Consider the following 17,921-nt stretch of genomic DNA (forward strand, 5'->3'; position numbering starts at 1 on the left):
TGAAAAATCAGTGACTATAGTTGAGGACATCAACATTAGGTGCCTAAAACATAGCCATAGCTCTGATCAACAGTCTGTGGCAAGTTTCGGGGCAAATGGAGTGATCCTGTGCTTGCTTACCCCGGACGAACTTTCGGAGCTTTTGTCAATTATATAGTAGTAAGAAATAAGATAACAGTGCTACTGAATAATGCGAAGGATTAATTGCTCCTATGGTCAAGTGTTATTTTAACCTGGTTTTTATTCTTATTCTGTTGCCATTATATTTATTCCTTGCCTTGTCAATTCTGACACTTGTATTTTATAGTACTGCTAGAATGTTGTGCAACATCAGGCGCGCTCGCGCATACACGTGCACGTGAGCGATCCTATTTAATATGTAGGCCTTATTAACCCACAATCGAATGTTATTCTAATTAATTTACTTGCATAAATATTTTGAAAATAGCAGATCTACAAGCTCACAACACGTGTGTTGTGAGCTTGTAGATCTACTATTTTCAAAATATTTGTATACATAAAATTTGTGAAATGGGACATTCTGCATTTACCTGTTTATCTCCGCATCCTCTATCTACCTTTAGTTAACTTGGCATATGCTTAATATTTTTATAAGATGATCAGATCATCCGTGAGAGTAAAATTTGTAAACGTCGGGTTCATGCATAGAGCATGAACCAGCGCGGCGCTTGTAACAAACTGCTGCGTAGGACAGCACTACGTAGACGAAGCTTCTAAATTACTTCTGGCGGTTTCCCGAAGCCAGATTGGCATACACGTAACGCTGTGCTCTTGAGAACCTACGACCATAGAGTTATAATGCCTACGACGTGTTTCCCGAAACCAGTTAGATAGCACGTAACACACAACCAGCTGCTGCTAATGAAGGTACTGCGTAGCGGTGTTGCTAATGCGCAGCGGCTCTTACGCAGCTACGTAAGCTACACTCTTAAGCCCCTTACACACCGGGGGCGATTTTTCCATGCGAATAATATGTTTTTTTTAAAAACCTTATAAAGCCAATGCAAGCTTCCATGGAGCGAAAAAGCGATAAAGCAAAGTGATAAAGCGTCTTTTAATTATTCGGAACGAGTCCGAATTTTGCATATATAAGCATAATCGCTGGTGTGTAATGACCTTTAGAGTTAAATTAGGACGAATTCATCTATATTGAATATTGATATTAATTATATACTAATTAATATATTTGCTTGTTTGTTCATTTATTTATTATCCATTATTTTATTGTATTGTCATCCACAGAAAGTGCTCAAACCTTATGCATGTTCATACAAGACACCAAGAACAGCTGTAGTGGTCAAACCTTTCACATTACAGGTTATTTTAAAAACAGTCTTCTTCTTTCAAACAAATAAGCTACATTTCGTCCTTGCTAATGGCAAGTCATTTTTTGAGGAAAATTATATTTTTCAGTCAGCTCCTCATGACACTGGCCACCTCTGGTAAAATCGCCCATCTCCTAATTGAAAAGGATCATGCTGTTCACTCCCCTTTTAGTATAATGGCCTAACTCCCTAGTGTGACTTAGGCCAAAATAGGCCTTTTTTTGGGCCTAAGTCACATGGTTTTGTGACTTAGCCAAAAAAATTGGCCTAAGTCAGATTTAATCCTATTTAAACCTATTTAAATCTCTTATGTTACATAACTGACAGACAGTGTTATTTCTATTTAAATAGTCATAATTTGTTATAAACATTTTGGGTGAAATGATTAAGAAATATCATATAGTTTTGTTTTGGATCAGTTTTTTATTTTTCCTGAAAAACTTTAAAAAATGACATAGGCCATTAGTTTAGCAAGGCGACGATTTGTCTTCTCTTCATGAATCATAACATGCAATTTTCCAATTTTCCTCTAAATAACATGTGGATTTCTTGACTTGGATATACAGTGGTTGGTATATCTCACTGAAGCTTTGTCATTCATTGGATACAACATCTCCCCCCCCACATTTTTGCTCCAGCTGCAGCTTTCTCCATCTTTACAAGCGCCATTGCTGCTTTCAGTACGCTATCATTCTTGCTTGAAAGGAAGGGGTTATTTGTTTCAGCTTGCTTTCTGGCTTTTTCTTGATGTTCTCTTTTCAACTTTGTCTGTGCTTGTATCAGAGTCTCCCGTACATGTTTTTTCGTCTCTCTTTCCAGCTCTCTATATCTCTGCTCTTCATTCTCTTTACGATACCTCTGTGTCTCTTCCTGTATTGCTCTCTCTGCTTCTTGGAACATCTCAGTGGTGTAGTAGCTTCCTCCATTAGCATCCACCATTAAGTCGATTTTCAGCTGCAGCTCAGTGACCTGAGAGGGATCCTCGATTTCGTTGTTGAAGACATGATAGCCACCGCCACATTTTCTGATCAGTTCTTGTAGTTTTGAACTCTCTTTCAAAAAGTTTTCAACTGTTACACCTTTAAGTTTAAGCTGGTCACCACCAGTGAAGAGAATCATGGTGTATTTGTTTGACATTTCACCAAATAACATCTGAATAATTTGCACCGTTATCTGCTCCTCTGTTGTGAATTTTCCTAGTCTTATCACAACCAGGAAAACATGGGGACCAGGAGCAGCAAAACATATACACCGTTTGATCTCATTAATGACTGTCTGTTCATAAAACAATCCTGGCGTGTCAACAACAGATACCTCTCTACCATCCACTACACCTCTTTCCTTCTTACAGTATAGTGTCACAGACATGTGTTCAGGCATGAATGCCCATTGAAATGGTTTAAACCCCAGGATGGTGTTTCCAACGGCGCTCTTTCCAACTCCAGTCTTTCCAGTCATCACCATCCTCGTTCCTTCAATGATATGAGAAAAAAAAGGATATGATCATGGATGATAAACATTCTTACTCTGTGTGTGTGTGTGTGTGTGTGTGTGTGTGTGTGTGTGTGTGTGTGCGAGAGAGAACGTACCTGTGGAAGCCATTTCTGTCTTGTCTTTGTTACTCTGTAAGACGGGGATGGGGTATCATTATAAGATCAGATTCATATGAGACAGATTATGTTCTAAACTCAATCAGCAACAGGTTTTCATCATTTAATCAAATGGGCTGTGATATACTGTAAACAGGGGAGTCGTTTTATAAGAGTGGTACTTCTTAAAGGTTACAAATGCTCCAAATAAAAAAATGATTAACAGATTGGTCTGTGGATCTTTTTCCGTAATAATAAATTGTGTTATTTAGCGTATTGGCAATTTTGTTCATGTTAGCCTCGACAGACAACTATTGCGTGACATTTGACATGCATGATGGTGAAATAGGCAGGGTATACGTAACTTGACTGAGATTCCATCACTCACCTGAAGACAGGACAATTATTAGACGGCCCTCCTGATCGTTGTGGTGGTTCTTTAACTGTGTTTTGATTGCAGGGAGAACCTATCAGTGGAAATAAGTGTAATAAGTAAGTTATTGAGTAATTAAATAAAGTAACAACTCTCACATTTAGGCTTCATTAAGACAGCACCACCTGCTTGGTTTGTGTGGAAACAAATAGTATCATCTGTGGTGTTAAGGGTCAAAATGTACCCATATACCATAGTAGGTAAAAAGTCATTTATTTTTCATAAAACCAAACTTTATTTTACTTCTCATAGCAAATGCAGATTGAGGACAAGTTTCTCTCACTCTCAAACATGTAAACATTGAATATTGACAATTTCGGGGGAATTGAGCCACACTTCTCTGCCGGGACATATTTGACCTTTAACACCACAGATGTCACTTTTTTTTTTATAGAGACCATCTGAATTAACTAAAATGGTGGTCATTTTGTTGTGTTAAAATAGCTGTTTCTGAGGATATTATGAAGCCTTGTTCCAATAAAGAAATGTAAAGGGTACTTTGTACCTATTTAAACTTGAAGGGTTAAATGGACAATACTTAAACTGAGTTTAGGATAACTATACATCACGCAACTTCATGCCTTTTGGAAATTACATTACTGTTGACATTACTCACTGATATTGCAAACCCTTATTTTAATTAGATTTGATTAATACGTTTTTCCTGTTTGACATTTCCCATTATGCCTGTGAATATAACTTTCTATTTATTGTACAGTATTTGATACTATATTGAATTGAGTTAGGTCATGGAATTTATAAAGCTAGTTATGAATTTAGTAATGAAGCATAATGTACATTAATTGCTGAATGCTGTTCATGTAAGTTTTTGTAATAGCTTGTTTAATTAGAACTTTGTTGGCCAATAGATTTTCTCATAAAATCAACACTGCCATACGTTGGTTGTCAATGGCAATCATAGACAAACTACAATTGCACAGTTCCTTTTTTGTCAAAGTAGAGTCCCCCCAGTTTGACATTCTCATCATGAATACATTATACTTGATTAACTAACTGCAACAAATCAGTCTGATCTTTAGTAGATGGAAAAGGAAGGAAAATGTAGGTCAATTGAGTACCATGCATCTAGAATCTGCATCTATATATTTGTGATCTCATCATGATTTCTATAAGACCGTAAGGTAAGTAAAAAGTTTACAATTTGTACCACACAGGTGATTAAACTTCAAAGGGGACACACATCCATGACAAAATGTGTCCCCAGTCTGTAGGATGCTGATTTTTTGTGTGACCAGTAATTATGGTACTTGAAAAAGTCTATATTCAATTATGTATAATGTGCTATGATTATTGTAATAAAGCATTATGCGTATTTATGAGTTCTCATACAGTGTTATAAGCAGATTATAATGTTTACTGTATAAGGTATTATAGACAGGGTTCATAGGAAGTGTCACTGGTTAGGTCACACTTTCCCATCTACGTGTCACTAAAAGAGGTCTCTGTGTCTTACCTGTTTCAATGTTGAAATCCTGATGAGGGTCTGGAGAGACAGAGGACGGATGAAGACAGGCTATGAAGGTTCATCAACAAGGACCAGCTCACTGACACATCTCTGGTGTCTCCCTGTCATTTTATATATTTGCAGTATGTAATTCCTTCAATGGGGGAAGTCAGAGATTTATCTTTTACATTTACATGAAGAGAGGCCGTTAATCTCATTTTAAGATTCATGGTGAAATTCACCAGGAGTCAAATTCAGTTCCATTTGTGATCTCAACAAATATGATCCTGTTGGACCTTCTTGAGGTCTCTTTGTCTCTCGTGTTCTCGTAGGATCTAAGAGCAAAAGTTCTTCTTCATGAGTCTTGATACCATACCAATACCATGCCATACCAGCCCTGACGAACAAGGACAGTCATTTTGTATTTTAAAACAAATTCATAGTACACAACATTGGCATGGACTGTAAACTTTGAAAGTAATGTCTTTGGGAATTGTGTCTGATTCCCCAGGAAGAGAATAAATCACTTGATTATTATGGTGGTATATGGGTTGGTGCTTTGTAGACACCCAACCATAGAAATAACATAGATGACAGAATCAATAGGCCAACTTGTAGAATTTAAGTATCATCTGCTGTTGACAACTCAACATGGGTGTTGGGTCTAGCTCTGTCCATCTTGACACATGCAGGAATTAAAAGACCCTTGTTCCAGGCAACAAAAACAACGGTTTCTGATAATATTTTAGGTGAGAAAAGGGCCATGCAGTTGTTCAGTATTGAATCATTTCATATTTACAATGGCTACCGTAGTTTAAAAGTTTGTTATCAGAATTCAGGAGGTCCCTTGCAGTAATGGAAGTCTTTCGTTGAACACTGATGCTAGTAACCCTCAAACAAGCACTGAACCTTGATTATGTCAATTGTTGATTGTGTTATTCTCTGTGTTATTCTCTGATAAACTAAATAACACAATTCCCTATTAAGGAAATATGTCTGCAGGCTGCATCTTTTCATTATTTTTATTTGGAGCATTGACAAGGTGTTGATAATTGTGACTTTTAATAAGTGCCACTCTTATAACACGACTCCCCTGTTTACAGTATAAAGAGTCTAAGGCAGCCCATTTGATTACGTGATGAAAAACTGTTGCTATATACCAGGGGTCAGCAACCTTAAATGTCAAAAGAGCCATTGTGGACCAAATCATAAATACAAAATCTGTCCCCAAAACATAATTTGAGCCTTATAATGAAGGCAATGTGGGCTATTAAGTGTATATTATCCCATCAGATTTAATACAAATACATGCCACTCTTATACAGATGCAGATCTGTTATAATGATACCAACCTTCTCTCTCTCTCTCTCTCTCTCTTACAGTCTAAAACGTCAAGACAGACATCACTTCAAAAGGTATATTCTCTCTCTCCCTCTCTGTGTCTCACACACACTGTTTACAGTACAAAGAGTCTAATACAGCCCATTTGATTACATGACGACCACACACACACTGTGTGAGATGCCCAGCGAAGACCGTTTCGATCTGCGATCCGCCATCTTGAAGCTACAGCGGTTTATGCTAAACAGCGATCAGCGATGAGAAAAACAACAACCGAGAAAATTGAGATTTAGTTTCCGCTTTAGAGAACGAAAATCTCCGGATATGGATAATTCCGTTTCCGGTGGCGAACGAGGCCTACAATGAAATGTGAACCTGTGAGTAAAAAGCTTACAAGCTAAGTAAATGTATGGATTGATTGAATATTTTATTAGACAGAAACAGCAGGAGGTACAGTCAGACATTTAGGCTAAAAGGAACACAAAGTCTAGGCCAGCGTTTCCAACCGCCGTTCCGCGGCCCTTTAGTGTGCCCTCTGAGATGCCTTGGTGTTCCCTTTAAGAAATTACCCCCCAAAAAGAAATTTCAACTGTCCCTAGCGGCCTAACGGTAAGGCCGACGGAAAAGGCAGTGGATGTATTGGATGCAGCTCAAAGTGAACTTATACTCGTGTATTAGTTTGTCGCCGTCCGACCTCCCTAGCCCGTGTTATCAAAGAAAAACGGGTGACAATGGCCAAAACTCAATCGAAAATCGGCGAAAGTGGCCGTTTTTAAGATGTTTTGGCCATTATCTCTGGAACAGAAGGTCCAAACTAAAATCCTTTTAGTTTTTTGGGGGGGTTCCGGGCACCATATATATCTATATCTATATCTCCCTCGTATATCTAGGTGTGCCCTGGGATCTTTTGGCTATGCCAGGTGTGCCTTGGCACCAAAAAGGTTGGGGAAACACTGGTCTAGGGAACTTGTTTCCATTGTGGTCCTGTGTGTGTGTATATCTCTCTTAGAGAGAAAGAGAGAGAGAGCATTATTGGAGTTAAATCTTTGTCTTTACATAGGAGTTTTCCAGGGCCTCAGGTTTTTGATTTACAGACACCATGAAATGGCTGTCTGACTTTTTTTTTACTAAGCTTGGCTCAGAAATGGATGCGTGTTTTGGCTAAAATCAGCAGAGTCTCAGCTGATGATCCTGTTCCCTCGGGCTATGGGATCAAGGGCTCTGCACACAAACACAGCTCTGAGCGCAGCTGACTGTTGTTTGTCTCGTCGTGCAGAGAGCCACTGCTGACGCACGTTTATGTACCGTATTGCTTATTTCTCACCTCATATATTTTAATGTAGTGTTTTAAGTTTAAAACGAGTAATCCACCGCCTGGCTGTCATCTTGAGTTGGATAAAGAACGTAGCAGCCCAAGAGGCAAATATTGTACTTTCACTCCACTACAATTATTTGAAAACTTTAGTGACTAGTTACTTTGCAGATATAAATTATTGTAATATGAAACACACATTAACCACTTTAGCCTCATTTCATACCTAGGCTATTTGAAAATAGCCGATCTACAAGCTCGGCTTGTAGATCTGCTATTTTCAAACATTTTAGTACATTTTAGTACATTTACATTTACTTTTGGTATTTTAAGTATATTTTGATGCCAGTACTTTTGTACTTTTATTCAAGTAACATTTTGAACACATGTCCTTTATTTGTAACGGAGTATTTCTACATTGCAGTATTGATGTCACAGGGTGAATGGAGATCCAGGGTGATTGAAGACAGAGCGCTCGTTTTTAGGCACGGGGCTCCTTCGGGGCGAGGCGGGGCTTTTCGAGACAGGGTTTATTAGCGAGGCTCGCGAGGAGGAGGAGGAGGACGGCGCTGCGATGCGGGGGGTTATTACGCGAGGCTCGCGAGGAAGAGGAGCCTCCTCCTCCTCCTCCTCCTCGCGTTTTAAACCGTCCCGTCCTCTCCTTCTCTCCTTCTCCTCCGAGGAGGAGGAGGAGAAGGAGAGCGCGGAGAGGCGGGGCTTTGATGCGCCGACGGAGACCTGTCTTTTGTTGTTCCCCCCCACATAGCAACCAGGAACCATAATATCTATGAGGGGAACGCTGAACACGCGTTCACACGCACGGCGCGCCGACTTAGTGGAGCTTGAGGCCGAGGAAGCGCGCCCTCGCGCCTCCAGGCGCGAGTGCCCGCGGTGACCGGCCGACGCTCCACTAGTCGACTCAGCGCCGTTTGATTTGTAAACCGATAGGGACAGAATAGTTCTTTTCATGGATCACTGTGTGTGTGTGTGTGTGTGTGTGTGTGTGTGTGTGTGTGTGTGTCAGGGAGAAACTAAAACAAAAGCCAGCAGAACACAATAAAAGTATCTTAACAGTCCATTGAAAGCATGAGCGCGTGTGCGTGCGCGCGCATGTGTGTGTGTGTGTGTGTGTGTGTGTGACTGTGTGTGTGTGGGTGGTCGCGGCCATATGTGCTTGTGCACAAGCCTGGCTTGTGGCTCCCTCTAGTGTTTCTTCTACAGAATTGCTGGGTGGGTAAAAACGAGCGAGCCTTCTTCAATCACCCTGGTTCTCCATTCACCCTGTAACATTGATACTAAGTTAAAAATTTTAGTATTTTTTCCACCACTGGCAATGGGAATCACACAAGTGAATGAAATCATGATTCATAAGGGTCAGGGTGTGCATATGATGTCATCACACAGTACGTTTGCAATTGACCGCAAGTAATTGAAAATGAGTCTTTTAAGGACTTTTGCCATAAGAACAGAAAACATTATTTGTTTGTTTTTCAAATGTTTTGGCATCTAATGAGGTATGTCCTCATGACCACGGGTGTGCTCTCATTCATTCATTATGTCTTTAAACTCGCTTCTCTCCCTTCTCTCCCAGAGCTGGCAGCTGCTGTACTCTCTGCTCTCTCCAGCCTATGTACACGCACACACACACACACACACACACACACACACACACACACACACACACACACACACACACACACACACACACACACACACACACACACACACACACACACACACACACACACACACACACACACACACACACACAGGGTGCTCCAGGTGTTAATGCATGTACTGTAGCTCCAGGTGTTATGTCACTTTGTGTTTGGCTGATAAGCCGGCCCCACTGGAAGCCTAGTTGCTATGGTTACTCTCTGCTCAATCAGTGGTAGACCAGTGGTTTCCAAACACTGGGTCGGGACCCATTTTTGGGTCGCTGAGTGACCCATTTTTGTGGGTCGCAAGTACTACATTTCTAGTTTTTGAAGTTTTTGAAAATAAATAAATATATAAAAAGGTAAAAAAAAAACATGTTAAAGAATTTAAGTAGATAGTGAAAATAGCAGATCAAGCTCACATTATGTCGCAATGCATCACATCGCTATTTTTTTTTAAAAATGAAAAAGGGCTTCATAATATCATTTTGTACTTTTGGGTCCCGGAGAGACACCAGGTGTATCTTTTGCGTCTTGAGAAGCTTGAGAACCACTGCATTACAGGTTTACAGGTGTAATAAAAGAAAAGTGGGTGAAATGATGCTTCTTACAAGCTCCCATCATTTGCAGTTTTCAGGAAAGGGAAATGAGAATAAAGAAAGAAAGAACGGACACATGAAAACAGGCCAGATATTCAAAGGAAGATGTTTTCCTTTAGTCAAAGCCCTGAGGAAAACCCACACGGGTCAAACGTGTGTCCTTGGCTTTTTATCATTTTTAAATGTTTATATATATACCCTGAGACATAAAAGCTTTTTTAGTCATTACTGTGCTTGCTTGTCTGGAGTATGCGTTTTGCCGTAGGCCTGCCTTTCATCTATGATTGGTTATTGACTTTGTAAGCACCTAGGGTTGCTAACTGTCCCGTGAAATACTTGAATCGTCCCTTTATAAGGCAGTGGTTCTCAAACTTTTTGGTGTCAAGGACCCCCAAAATGATCTGTATTTGGTCGCGGACCCCCCATCTCAAAATATATTGTTCCAGGGACCCCCCTGAAGCAAAGATTTGAGTTACAAATGTTCGCTTTAAAAAACATATATATTCAAAGATTTGCAAAAGTTTTCACGGTGCCGCGCTATGAGCTTGTATATCTGCTATTTTTGAATAGCCAAAGTATGAAAGGTTAAAGTGGTTAAAATAATTGTGACGCCATATTTACACATTTAGCTGGGGACCCCCCCCCCAAACTTACCAAGCGCCCACAATGTTTTGTGCCTTGTTGCAGTGCCGAAATGCAACAAGGCAGTGCCGAATCATGTTTATGTTAATGCCTATTTCTCACCTGAAATGTTTTCAGATACATATCTGACTTTAAGATTATTTTATTACGCATCCTTACTGTGTATACAATAAAACAGAAAAATAAGACTGAAATTACAAAGCAGAAAAATTATTAAAAGATCTCAATGACAGGCAGCGGCAAACAGAAAGGTGTTTAGCCGTGATTTTAAAAGAACCGAGTTGTAGTAGACCTGCAGTTTTCTGAGAGTTTGTTCCAGATATGTGTAAGGCTGTCACGATTATGACATTTTACTCAAATAATTATGACAATTACTATTTAATTGCGTTTCTGTCGTTGGAACATTGGAACATTATAAATAACATTTTTATATCTGTTTGCCTTTTTAGGCTTCGTAAAAAACAGGTGCACAGGGCAGATATGGCAAATAACTCACATAATTTAATAACTTTATACTTTACACATGAATAGTGGAAATAGCCGATCTACAAGCTCAAAACGCGTCGCATTGCAACGCGTTTTGTGCTTGTAGATCGGCTATTTCCAAAGTTTTTCAACATGGATTATGACGATTATGCGAAAAGAATTGCGATTATGTAATAATTGTGAAAAGCCTAGTGGTGCATAAAAACACTGAACGCTGCTTCTCCATGTTTAGTTGTGATTCTAGGGGCACGAAGCAGACCTTTCTCCCAGAGGGAGTAGAGTGCTGCTTGGAACAGGCAGCTGTGGTTTGATGGCAGTGCATCAGCATTGGACTGGACTGCATTCAGGTCTGCTGCCAGCCGATATGAACATCTGCTCCTGGCTGGGGGATAGCCTGGAATGACCAGCCAGCCTGGACTCTCCTCACTGACTGTGTCAACACCCACTGCATTAAGTTAGTGCAGTGGTTCTCAAAGGGTGGTCCGATGACACCTCCGGGGTCCTTGAGGGGGTTCCAGGGGGTCTCCAGCTAAATGTGTTAATACAGCATCAGTTTAACCACTTTAACCCTATTTACATGTACATTGGGCTATTAGAAATAGCCGATCTACAAGCCCACAATGCGTTGCATCACCGGTTTGCGATGGACATTTTTTTGTCAAATTTCTTATTTTGCCACAGACATACAAAATGAGTGGTAAATAATATGACTAGAAACACAGACCTATCCCTAAATGCATACTAGTGCACTCCTATCCCTAAATGCATACTAGTGGACTCCTATCCCTAATTTAGGGATAGGAGTCCACTAGTATGCATTTAGGGACCCTAAATGCATACTAGTGGACTCCTATCCCTAAATGCATACTAGTGGACTCCTATCCCTAGATGTATACTAGTGGACTCATATCCCTAAATGCATACTAGTGGACTCCTATCCCTAAATGCATACTAGTGGACTCCTATCCCTAGATGTATACTAGTGGACTCATATCCCTAAATGCATACTAGTGGACTCCTATCCCTAAATGCATACTAGTGGACTCCTATCCCTAGATGTATACTAGTGGACTCCTATCCCTAGATGTATACTAGTGGACTCCTATCCCTAAATGCATACTAGTGGACTCCTATCCCTAAATGCATACTAGTGGACTCCTATCCCTAAATGTATACTAGTGGACTCCTATCCCTAAATGTATACTAGTGGACTCCTATCCCTAGATGTATACTAGTGGACTCCTATCCCTAAATGCATACTAGTGGACTCCTAACGTGACATAGTGTCTATGTATTTGTCAGTGCTGCACATTTTAAACTGACAGTATTTCTGCATTAATTCAATCAGTGTCCTATCTATCCTGAAGTCAAACACTGCATACTGGCTGTATACACCAGAATAGACTTGGACCATGCTGTATTGATGCCTGTATACAGACAGTATACCATGAATAGACTTGGACCATGCTGTATTAATGCTTGTATACTATACAGGCATCAATACAGCATGGTCCAAGTCTATTCATTGTATACTGTCTGTATACAGGCATCAATGAAGCATTTTATAATGGACGAATTACCTCTGAGACCTTAGTGTCAACCCCTGATGTATTTCTGCGTTTAAAATTAAATCAGTGCGTTACCTATTCTGAAGAAAGCCTGGCAAGTCAGCCACTGTACACAAACTTTATACAGGCATCAATACAGCATGGCCTACGTCTATTCTGTGTTTGGGATTTCAATCATATCAGTATGCTTCAATCACATCTCTTACATGAACAAATTATTATAATTATCTTATGTGTTCCCTTAAAAGATAACTGTTAAGTTTTTTTCCTAAATGAAACATTTGCCGCGGACATGTCATGGACATGTCTTGCCACGGACACATTAGTGCATGTACGGGCATGTCGATGACCTCCGGTTATGAGGGAGCGGATGATTTGGAAGTTGTCACTATCGGCTGCAGCCAGGAGGCCACAGCTGCTCCACAGAGCTCATGTTTTATTCACGTGTTGGAAGATAGTTCACATGTTGAATAAATTGTGGCCAGTGATCTTTAATTTACACTTCTCCAACTTTTCAACCCCCCAAAAAAGGAATTAATCGAGGATTTGTTTCAATCTAGATTCCGTCAAATATGGAAATATGAACACAAAAATGTAATATACTGTTGCTGTCGGTTGGAAAATGCAAAACCGGTCCTTTTTCATTATTTTTAAAATGTTGTAAAATTGTTAAAATAGCCAATCATCATTCATTGCTTAATGAGCACCCTGATCTATTTCATAGTACATTTGGCTAGCGGACAGCAAATCAAGTGAATTCATTAGCTTTCTCTTTATTAGTTTTTCTTTCTTACTTTTCGCTCCCTGCAGACTACAGTATACAGATGGCCGCGCTGATCTGGTCTCAATCACATGCATCCATGCTGTTGTTTACTGTGAGTGTCTTAATCGTTTGCATGAGTGGACAATGAAAGACAGACTGGAAGAAGTGACACTAAAATGTGAAGCAATCTGTGCATCATTAGCTTGCAATTCTCCTCCATTCTGTTTCTGGTATATCATAATTGTAACCATGGATAGCTCTATTTATCTATCTGTGTCTGTCTGTCTGTCTGTCTGTCTGTCTGGCCCGCCCGCCCGCCCAGATAGCAAAATATGAGTGAATCAATGTTGAAATATGGTTAGGCAGAAATATTGAATCCATGTTGAAACCTAACATTGAAATTATACAGAACGTGCTTGAAATTCAATTTTATATAATCCACAGACAAACTTAACCATTTCCCCTTTTTTGTTGTATGACAAAGTATGAATCAAGCTTCAGTGTATGAGTGCTCAGAAATCTTATAATCTCAAGTCAAACACTTAAGAATGTGATTCAAATCTGATTCATATAAATCTAGGGAAAATTCCAAGAAAAAATAAATGTGAAAATAGCTTATCTACAAGCTCACAACACGTCTAACATTTGTTTTGTAAGCTTGTAGATAAGCTATTTTCACTATATTAGATCTATGTTTATTATATTTGAAATAGGGCTTAAGTGGAATTCATAATGTTTCCCCCTTCCTACAAATGTAATGGAGTCAAAGGCACAATATTTGTCTTTGAAATGTAATGGAGTGAAAGTCATAAGTTAATAATAAAAAATGTAAACTACACATCCCCATAAGAAAGATTTGAAAACTTTCAAAAGTATTAAGACATTTCAAGATTCTTCAAAAGGTGGACCAGCTATTTGTTGGATTTGAACCCAGGACTTTTGGCTCATGTTGAGTGTCTTTTCACAGTGAGGTATTGAACTTGCTATTCTTCAGAAGCCAATTGGATCCATCACAAAAAAAGCCATAGGCTTGTTTCCATTGTGCTCCAAACTGCTCCATAAACAATCCAGACAAGCAACAGCATAAGAAACAACGATATATATAAACAACAAAAATAAATTCAACTGCATATCTTGATATATTTTGTTTGTATAGTTGGTTGTTTGTTGTTAGTAAAAGCTGTCTACATGATCCAAAGACCGTGGGTTCAAATCATCCTGCTTTTTTACTCTGAAGCATGTTTTGAACATAACATCCAGAAACAACACTTAAAAGCACGAAAAGAAACATGTGTAAATGTGTGGAGGTGCCGTAGGGCAGCAGATAGTTGGTGGACACCTCTGTGGTCTTTGGCAAATAGGGCCACACGGCGACCAGGGCCACAGGTTCAATTCCAGTCTCTGCGAGCAAGACCACAGGTTCAAGTCCAGCCTAGGTAGGCACCAAAGCCAATACTCATGGATGTAATGATGTATAGTGGGGGTGGTGGCAGTGAACAAATACAAATTGCAGACTACGCACGCACCCACGTGTGTGTGTGTGTGTGTGTGTGTGTGTGTGTGTGTGTGTGTGTGTGTGTGTGTGTGTGTGTGTGTGTGTGTGTGTGTGTGTGTGTGTGTGTGTGTGTGTGTGTGTGTGTGTGTGCGCGCGCACACACACACACACACATACTGTACATATTCTCATTATTATAACATTATTTCCCAAGATTGACCAGCAGAGGGAGCCAGTAAAGGGTTCCCTCCTCAGTTAATGAAGGACAGGGCCTTTGTCTCTCCTGTACTCCAGCACAGATCTGGAACCAGTGCTCTCTGTTCACATCCCAACCATAAGCAGTGCAGTGTGACATAACAGCTGACCTGGTGTCAGTGCTTAAGGGTCCGTTATGCCTACGCAATTGGGATCTGTCCCTGGGATAGGGGTTGAAATCGCTGAGCAAGCCTTCTGTGATGCTTTATAATCTCAAATTACAATCTAAGCCAGCAGCTGTTACAGCTAGCATGATGACCTAAATATTATCTGATGCATTCAGCTCTAATAGCTTCCCTCTCTCTCTGCCCTTCTCACCCCCCCCCCCCCCCACCATCTCTCTTTATCTTCCCCTCTCATCATGCGCTGCAAGCTTAATAATGATAAATAGTGAAGAAGATCGATAAGTAAATTGATAGTATCGAGTGTTGATCGTTGTATAAGTGTTAAAGGTTTTAATTTTAAAGTATTAGTAGTGTTCGAGGCTTTAAAGGTTCTAAAGGCCTACGATTCTAAAGGTGTTAAAGGTTTAAGGTATTTTTAGCAATTAAAAGTGAAATATCTCTAAAATTACAATTGTTTTGGCCGATATGTCCTAAGTATGCCGAACGGAGTTTGTAGCTGAAAGTTTGAATGACTAGTTAGGGGTCAAAAAACGGGAGGAATAAGTAGTGGCAATAACATCAGTGTGCTCGCTAAGTATATATACTGTTATGCCTACTGTCCTCAGCACTTTAAAAACTAGCAGCCTCAAATCATTTTAAGGACACACACATTGCCACATTGTTGACCTGACCTGGAATCGTACCCAGGACATCCAGGCCCACTAACTAAGTCAGAGTCAAGCATTACAAAATGCAAGTTGTAAAAAATAAATTTTAAAAATCTGATTATACTAAGTTGTTAAAAAATGAAAAAAGTTACATTAAGAATTGAACTCACAACCTTCTGTTTCTCAGTCAGGCTCTTACACCAGACAGACACCGGGCCAGACAGACACATATAAGTCAGTGAAATGGTGTTTTTTTTCCCACCCCAATTGCACAGGACAACAGTTTTATGTCTGTTTACATGTATGTTATTTTCAGTGATGGAGACAGACATTCACTGTACTATACATTTAGTAAACTTATGACTCTGAGTATAGTATAGTCTGACTTAAACAATTAATAATAACTTAGTATAATGTAACTTTTTAAATTTTTTAACAACTTAGTATAATCAGACTTATTTTAAGCTTGACTCTGAGTTAGTTAGTAGGCCTGGATGTCCTGGGTACGATTCCAGATCAGGCCAGTCACAATTGTAATATCAGAGATATTTCACTTTTAATTGCTAAAAATGCCTTAGCCCTTTAGAACCTTAAAGCTTTAAAACCTATAAAGGAGTTTACTAAAAAAAAATACTTATTTTCCTATTAATTCATCCCATAATAAAGCCTTGAATTCTTTTTTTTTTGTCGCATTCCTAATTCAAATAATTTGAATTACAAAGAGTCTTTTACTGACGGATGACCCAGTCATGAAATTATTGGCGGCTTCATAGAATGTATAATTGATAAAAATCGGGTAATTTTTTGGGTGAACTACTCCTTTTAACCCATTCAATCCGGGAAAGCATCTCTGTCATTTTTAGATTGCTCTGGCTATTCAAAAACAGCAGACATACAAGCTCATTGCACAGCACCGAATGTCGCACTATAAGCTTGTAGATCTCCAATTTTTTGAAAAATCATGAAAATGTGTCCAAATATATATATTTTTAAATATGTTTAACTTAAATCTTTGCTTCTGGGGGAATCTACAAACGTCTTCTAAATCCTAACAGTTTTTGGAAAAAACGTATGAGTTTGCAGTGGTTCTCAAACTTTTTTCATGTCAAGGACCCCCAAAATGATATGTATTTGGCTGCGGACCCCACCTCAAAACATTTTGTTCTAGGGACCCCCTAAAAGCAAAAGATTTAATTTAAAACATTTTGCTTAAAAATATATATATATATATATATATTCAATGATTTGCACAAATGTTCACGATTTTTCAAAAATGGCAGATCTACAAGCTCATAGCACGGCACTCGGTGCCGCGCTATGAGCTTGTAGATCTGCCATTTTTGAATAGCCAAAGAAAATCTTAAGAATGACACAGAAATGCGTTCCCGGTCTTAAAGGGTTGAGCACAAGCGTTCTGAAAACTGTTTGCGAGCCGACAGTCTTGTCTCCATAGAGCGGGGGACTGGGGGAGAGGAGGTGAATGTGGTTTGTTCTGAGTTCACTCAATTTACCTGGAGTGCTGAGACACAGGGCCTCGGGACGGAGTCTCAGCTGAATGCCACGGAGTTTATTTGAAGAAGAAATTATGAGATGCCTGCGCAGGGCCCTCGGCGGTCCCATGGCAAATCGTCACGGTCGGGTGGGAAAACCTTATATATCCACAAGCTTACTTTTCGGGAAATGGGAGGAAAAAAAGAGCCTGTGTTCACAATGGGTCCAATGTAGTTATTATTTAGTCACAAGATCTTGTTAATACTTTATTGGTTTAATATTTATAAAAATCCATGGACACACTTTACCCCTTTTTTTCTCCCAAAAATAGCAGATCCACAAGCTCACAACAGGTCGCAATGCCTTTTCATTGCGACGCTTGTATATAGCAGAGCTTGTAGATCTGCTATTTGTGGTACTTTTGCGTGACATTGTTGAGAAACGGAAGTTGGGAAAAAAAAACGTTTCTGCCCGACAGCAAACGGAATTATCACCATGCATATGAGACATGCACTCTTGGATGGCCCTTAAGCTGCAAAACCCTGTGAAATTGTCTCATGTGACTGCTCTTCCAGTGTCTGTGCTTTTAACCTCACGGCTTTTTCTCTCAACCGATTCTTTTCACTGGTTCTAATGTGCAAAGGGGAGCTGACCTCTCCCTCTCTAATTGCGTGTCTTTCTGTATCAGTGTGCTCCATATGTTTGG

Source organism: Gymnoscopelus braueri (genome assembly GCF_963280865.1).
Source record: "Gymnoscopelus braueri genome assembly, chromosome: 21".
Taxonomy (NCBI): Eukaryota; Metazoa; Chordata; class Actinopteri; order Myctophiformes; family Myctophidae; genus Gymnoscopelus; species Gymnoscopelus braueri.